At 32.8% G+C, this 6,478-nt stretch overlaps 1 long non-coding RNA gene across 1 annotated transcript; it reads left to right on the plus strand.

Annotated features, from left to right (window-relative positions):
* The first annotated feature begins 332 nt into the window (after positions 1-332).
* Positions 333-3,790, plus strand: LOC111084457. Its single transcript, XR_002609568.1, has 3 exons — positions 333-748; positions 2,473-2,499; positions 3,694-3,790. It is a non-coding gene; the product is annotated as an uncharacterized LOC111084457 (long non-coding RNA).
* The last annotated feature ends 2,688 nt before the right edge of the window (positions 3,791-6,478 follow it).

Genomic DNA, 6,478 nt, shown 5'->3' on the forward strand with positions numbered 1-6,478 from the left:
TTTCTCACGCCCTCATTCAAGGCTCTAAATGTTGCATTGTGAACAACAGTGTAACATCATTGAAAAAAAAACTTTTAAAATTTTATTTCACCTCCTTTTCCTTCTGAATGTTTTCCCTTTTCTTCATTTCTAAATTTTATTATTGGATAGTGGAGATGTTAGCATACATGAAAGATTGAAATTGATCTGCATCATGTAGATATTAATCCTCCTATCAAAAAGGAAAACAAAGGATCATATATCTCATCCTTGAACTCATATAAAACTCTGGTGAAAAACCTTGCCTGGTCCTGGTGCTTTATATAGTTTTATTATTTCAATTATTCTCCTTGCTATTATTCAATAGATTGGGCAGGTGTCTATGTATTGGAGAATTACTAATGCTACTCCTGTTTTGAAAGGGAATTATAATGGTTGCAGTAAAATTAATAGAGCTGGGTAATAAATGTAATTGGAATAATAAAAAATAGTAATATTTGATTATTTTCATGAGTCATGACACTAATGGTTGAAGCTGAACAGCTTTAAATTAAGTGAAAGGCAGCATAAATTCACCAGAGGAAAATCTTGACTTACTAAGCTGCTGTCTTTTTTTTTCTTCTTCTTCATGATGTTTCTTGTTATCTGGATGAAAGAAAGTTTGTGGAATTGTTATACTTGCATTGTAGGGTGGTTAGATGGAAGAAAGCAAAAGGTTATTAAGAGTTCAGTCAGACTGGACCATTGTTACTAGTGGAATGCTTCAGAGGTCAGTATTTGGGCCAGTTTTATTTATATTAATGATATAAGTACATAATTATTAAATATGTAATGTTTGCTGACAACATTACATTAAATTTGGAAATTTCTAGCCATTATTGATGATACTGAAGTACTACAGAATGACTTGGATGAATTGGTATTTTGGACAAATATTTGACAAATGTTTTTTATAGAAATGCAAAGTAATGCTCTTGGGATATCACATTTAACGTGGGTTGAAATCCACTCAGTAGTATACCTGAAGAAAAACTTTTGCAGGATCTTGGCATAGTGATGGTATCCAATGAGGTAGTGCTCTAATCAAATTTTAAGATGTATTTATGGATATGTTGATGACGTGTCAAAAATGATAATTATGTCTTGATACAAATCACTAGTTAGGTCTTGCTTGGAATACTGTACATAGAAAAGGTATTGACCTATTTATAAGGGGTTCAGAGGAGGACTACTAGGATGATTCCAGGATTGGAAAAGTTATTATGTAGGATAGGGGTTGGCAACCTTTTTGTTCAAGAGAGCCAGACTGAAAGAAAAATTAATGACTTCTGATCTAAGTAAGTTGTGTACTTGGAGCAAAACTAAAAATCAACCTGGCCATCAGAATAGCTAATTAAATATCTAACCTATATAAAAGCCAGTGTATGTCACATCAGGCTTGATTTTTCTAGATAGGAGTTCTAAAAGCCAAAATACATTTATCCAGATAGAATAGTTTGATTACTGTCTGTCCATTACAATTTTAGTGGTGGGGGTGGAAGGGATGGTGTAATGTGAAACCTTGTAAGTGTAGTTAGTGTTGGTATAATAAACCTAAAGTAAAGACATAGCAGGGGATCACCTATGCCAAGTGCATAAAATTTATCATGAAAGTTAAAATAATGATTCAATTCTGAATTAAACTATTTTCTGTTATATCACTAACGTTTTTAATAAAAAACAAACCTCTTTAATCAACAGATGCTCTAAATTATGAAATCAACAAATATTTTTCCAGTTTTGTTGTCTATACATTTCATTTTATATTTTTAGTTGATAGACTAACAAACAATTTTTGTTGCTAAGCAACCTGACATAAAAGCCATTATTGGAATGTAGTGTTATCAAAATGCACTATGAATACACCATAAATTCATTTCACAATTGATCTAAATTTTAATTGGTTCACAAAGGAATTTACTGACATTTGACTGACTCAACTGCACTTTTCTGCCTCTTTGTTGGTCAAGCTTGATCTTGCAAAATGTATTTATTTCAGTTAGCTATGAAATGTTAGGGTATACTATGGAATGTGGGTGGTAGTACCTGCCCCATCATTTTGGATCAGTTATATGATAGTACTTTTCTTATTTCTCTACTTTTAAATATTAAAGTATATTGTTTCTTTAATTAGTTAGGTGCCCTCACTGTTAATGATATTTTCAGCTGTAAGCTCAGTAGTATCTCACGAGATTCAGCCAGCTTATATTTAGGGTGGTCCTAAATACCAATTCTATTGCAAGTATGACCATTATTATTAATGAAAGGAACAACTGAGAGCAAGCATTTTGCAAAGAGCCAATTGTTAGAGGAAATAAAACTGTATAAAATACACTCACTTGTGCATGCATACACAATTCTTTTTACTTCAAGTGCATTGTAAAAAATTCAAAGAAGGTGTAAATTGATTATCATACTTATGGTGTGCTGCTTTAATGAGATTTCTCATTCCAGGAATATGAACGCCAACAAGAGCAGAGGGTAGGTTGGTCTAAAAGAACAGCAAGGTAGAATGATAGGAGAAATAAATGTCAGAGAATGCTATTATTTACTTAGTATGTTTAATTTTTAACGTGTGTGAATGACTAAAAGACTCGAGAGCCATATTTGGTGTCATTTGAAGAAAACCAGCTTTGGCTCTCAAGCCATAGGTTGCTGACCACAGTATTGGAATAGGTTAAGATCTCTTATGTTGTTTTTTTTCTTGAGGAAAAAAGAAAAGTGATCTTATTGAAGCTTACATGAACGATAGGATATAGGTGTGTACTCAACAACTACTGACATATTCTTTCATAAGCCAGTCACTCTATTAGAAAAATAAAATTTGTCTTAACTGGAGCATATCCTGTCTTAATTGTACTTTATTCTAAAAATAATGTGATGATAGGACACAAGTTTAAGATTTGGAAAAAACAGGCTAGGCTCCAGTTGAGATGAGTTTTATTTTTTAACAGAGTGATTGGCTTATGAAAGAATATGTCAGTAGTTGTGAAGTACACACCTTACACAAATCTGAGGTGAGTTAGCAATTTTTTTTTCTGAAAAGTAAAGCAGTGCATATAAATTTTTACTTTTTTGGGGGGTTAAAATCAAGTGGCTAAACTAAAAAAAACATAACTCTTTTTCAAACATCATACTTTTAACTTTTTTACATTAATGACTGAGGAAAGCAACAACTGCTTTAACTTGTAATTAAGATGCTGTAGTAATTTAGGTTTTTCATCACTTTGTCTTGATAATGAACCTGAAACCTTTTATGCCAGGTGGCTTGAGATAAATGCTCTACCAACTGAACTGAAAGTTTAACTTGCTACTTATTCTAGTAAGGCACTTCTAAACAACTCATACTGCCACAATGCAAAATGTCCCTATTAATTATCTGTCACTGTATTTTTATTATGTTTCTTGACTAAATAAATGTAACTTGTTACATTGTTTGGTTTTGTTCTGTAAATGGAAATGGAAATATCAAACTCTACTTTAAAAGCTTAACATTTATATACGTTTGCTTAATGTAGATGTAAATCAACAATAAATGGGGTGAATAAAATTGAATTTATACATATAATAACTTGCACATATACACTGTACAGTATGTACAAATTTATTTCAACTACAATTTAGTTAATGGTTTATAAGTAGTACATGTAATTTATATGTTTTTGTTTTTTACAGTTATGAGTAAAAAACATTCCAGCATGTCCTTTTCAACTTGGAATGTAATGTTAATTTTGGCCACTGGGGATCCATGGTGAAACATTTATTGACATGGAACAGTAAGTAAATAAGTATTCTTTAAGCTGTTTCTCTATGACTAAAAGTGGAAAATAGTAAATATTTACCTTTGTACATGGTAGTCTCTTCTCTGATTCTTTCAACAACTGAGAGAGTCATTGAGACTGTTTACTTGTTATTCATCAATATTGTAAACAATAGGTAAACAAATCCCAATTTGTATCAAAAGAACATGTTGACTTTTAGAAATTAATGTAGGTGATGAATGAATGATTGTGTAATCAGAATGATTACAAACTTATGAATGATAATTACACCTAGCTCATAAAATGTGTTTAATTGTTTTATAATATGAAAGAAATTTGGTAATGGTACTTAAAATCCAAATTATGTTTCATTAGATAGGTGAATAAATACTACCATATACCATTCCCTTAGCTATAACTTTAAGTTTGATGAAGATGGGGTAGAATTTCTCAAGCTTATCTGTTTCTTTAAGAATGGGAAAGATTTTTCCCTAAATTATATTTGCATTGAATAAGTGACTGTTCTGGAAAGGCTTGAGTAGCTTCTTGGAATTGCGTCTCTTGCCTCTAATAAGACTTATCCTAAAATCTTAAAAAACTAAGCAAAGAGTTATTAGGGATTTTAGCTGTAGGCAGTGAAAATCTTGATTATTGGAAAATTACCAGTTTTAACTTGGTAGTTAACAAGGTGCTAAAATAGTCAGTTGTCTGTTGACATTGAGGAAAATCCTAATGGTTAAAAGATTGCCAGTTTCTACTTAGTAGTTAGCAAGGTGTTAAAATCTTGTCAGTTGCCTTTTGACATTACAGAAAGTCTTGATGATCGGGAGATAGCAAGTGTGAGCTCTGTAATTAGCATGGTGTTAAAATCTGTCAGTTGCTTTTTTACAATGCTTAAGGTCTTGGTGATAGTTTTTATTCTGTAGTTAGCAGGGTCATTGTCAGATGTATACATCTTGTCTGGCAAACTCTGTAATTAACAAGATGTTAAGATGTGTAGGAAAATCCTGATGATTGGAAGAGCACTACTTTGTTAGCAAGATTTTAAAATCTGTTGTCAGATGCCTTTTGAAATTGTAGATAATTTTAGATGTTTGTAAGATTGCCAATTTGAGCTTTGTATCTCTGGTCATGCTATTTCACCATTATTTTAGTACTTCTCTCTCCTTGAATCTTTAATATTCTTGCTCTTCACTTAGAAAATGTCTTCTTATCCTCTGTTCCTTACCTGATGTAGAATAGTTCTCCTCCTTGGCATACTTGAAATTGGCACAATACTGCATTGTTTTGCTCTCCTATTCTTCTTGAGCATCCAGCCTACTAAGATTATATTTTCTTCTGTCACTTCTTCATTCATGTTCACCTTTACATCTATTAGAGTTATTGGAGCTCCTTGCATAAAAAGTAATATAAATTTTAAAATTTAATGTTGAAGCTCTTTGCTTCTTTGCAGCTTGATTTAGGTTGATCTTGTTTTTAACTTAACTGTCAGGACTGAGGAAGCAGTCTCTCTCTGCTTGTACCAAATCGTGCTTTGAAGGTCTGCAGGACAGCTTTCGGTTTTACATCTCGGTTGATAGACACTAGCTCTGCCATAGCTCAGCTATACTGTCTTGGCTGGCACAATTAGCTCTGTAATCTTGGTCCAAATTTTGTTTTTGCTAGGCAAGTGAAGTCTACCTGGATACTTTTCCATAACTCTACCAGCATTCTTTCTGGACTTTTCTTCTTAGCTTTATTTTTGATCTCCATGTGGAATGCCCCTATATATTTCTGTCCATACATTTTCTTGCTTTTTTGACCAACTAAACAGCTAACCTGGAATTCATGAGGGATGACATAGTTGTGAAGGATACTTCTACTATCTTTCCATTCCCTGGCATGTCTCTCCCCAAGCTGACCTGTCAGCTGAATATAAAACCATGACCTTGGAATCTATCCCATTTATGGGAGCTTTTTCATCCAGAGCATCATCAGCATGATGTTTTTTTCAATGGGACTGTTGCCTCCTAATTTCCCTTAGATTCATTAATGCCATACCTAGCTACAGTTTGAAGTTAAGAAATTTTAAAATTTTCTTCAAAATCTTTTTGCTATCGAGTTATCCATCATCTTGGTGATTGCCTAGAGAACTCTTTTCTGTGTCATTGTCAATATTTCCTCATATTTTTTCAATGTCACTTTCCTCCCCAACAAATTCCCCCATGGTCTCTAATTTGATAATACATTTCTCTTTCTGGGTCATTATGTTGATAAACACTTCAGGATATATTCAAGTACCTTTACTTAGAAAGAAATTATATTATCAGAGGGAATCGGTTGAGATACTTGGACTGGTGTGCCTTAGATGAAGAAGAAACCTTTAATATGCTCCATATGACTATTTCTTGCTGTTGCTTATCATGCTTAATAACTTCCATGATGCAGTTTGGCAGAGCACTATGAGATTTAAGGCCAGTGACTACATAGGTTGGTGTAACACAAATGTTGCCTTTTTTTAACCAAGACTTGAGAACATTTATCAATCTAGCAAAGTGAATGTCTAGAACTAACTTTCCATCTTGAGTGTCTGTATGAATAAATTTTGTGATTTCAATCCTCTGAGTTTAAGACAGAGTAGGGATAGTGATGGGTAGAAGGCTGTTCTGGTAGAAAACTGCATTGTTTGACTGTAGAACAATCTGCTTTATATGGAAGTA

Source organism: Limulus polyphemus, unplaced genomic scaffold, assembly GCF_000517525.1.
Source record: "Limulus polyphemus unplaced genomic scaffold, Limulus_polyphemus-2.1.2 Scaffold76840, whole genome shotgun sequence".
Lineage (NCBI taxonomy): Eukaryota > Metazoa > Arthropoda > Merostomata > Xiphosura > Limulidae > Limulus > Limulus polyphemus.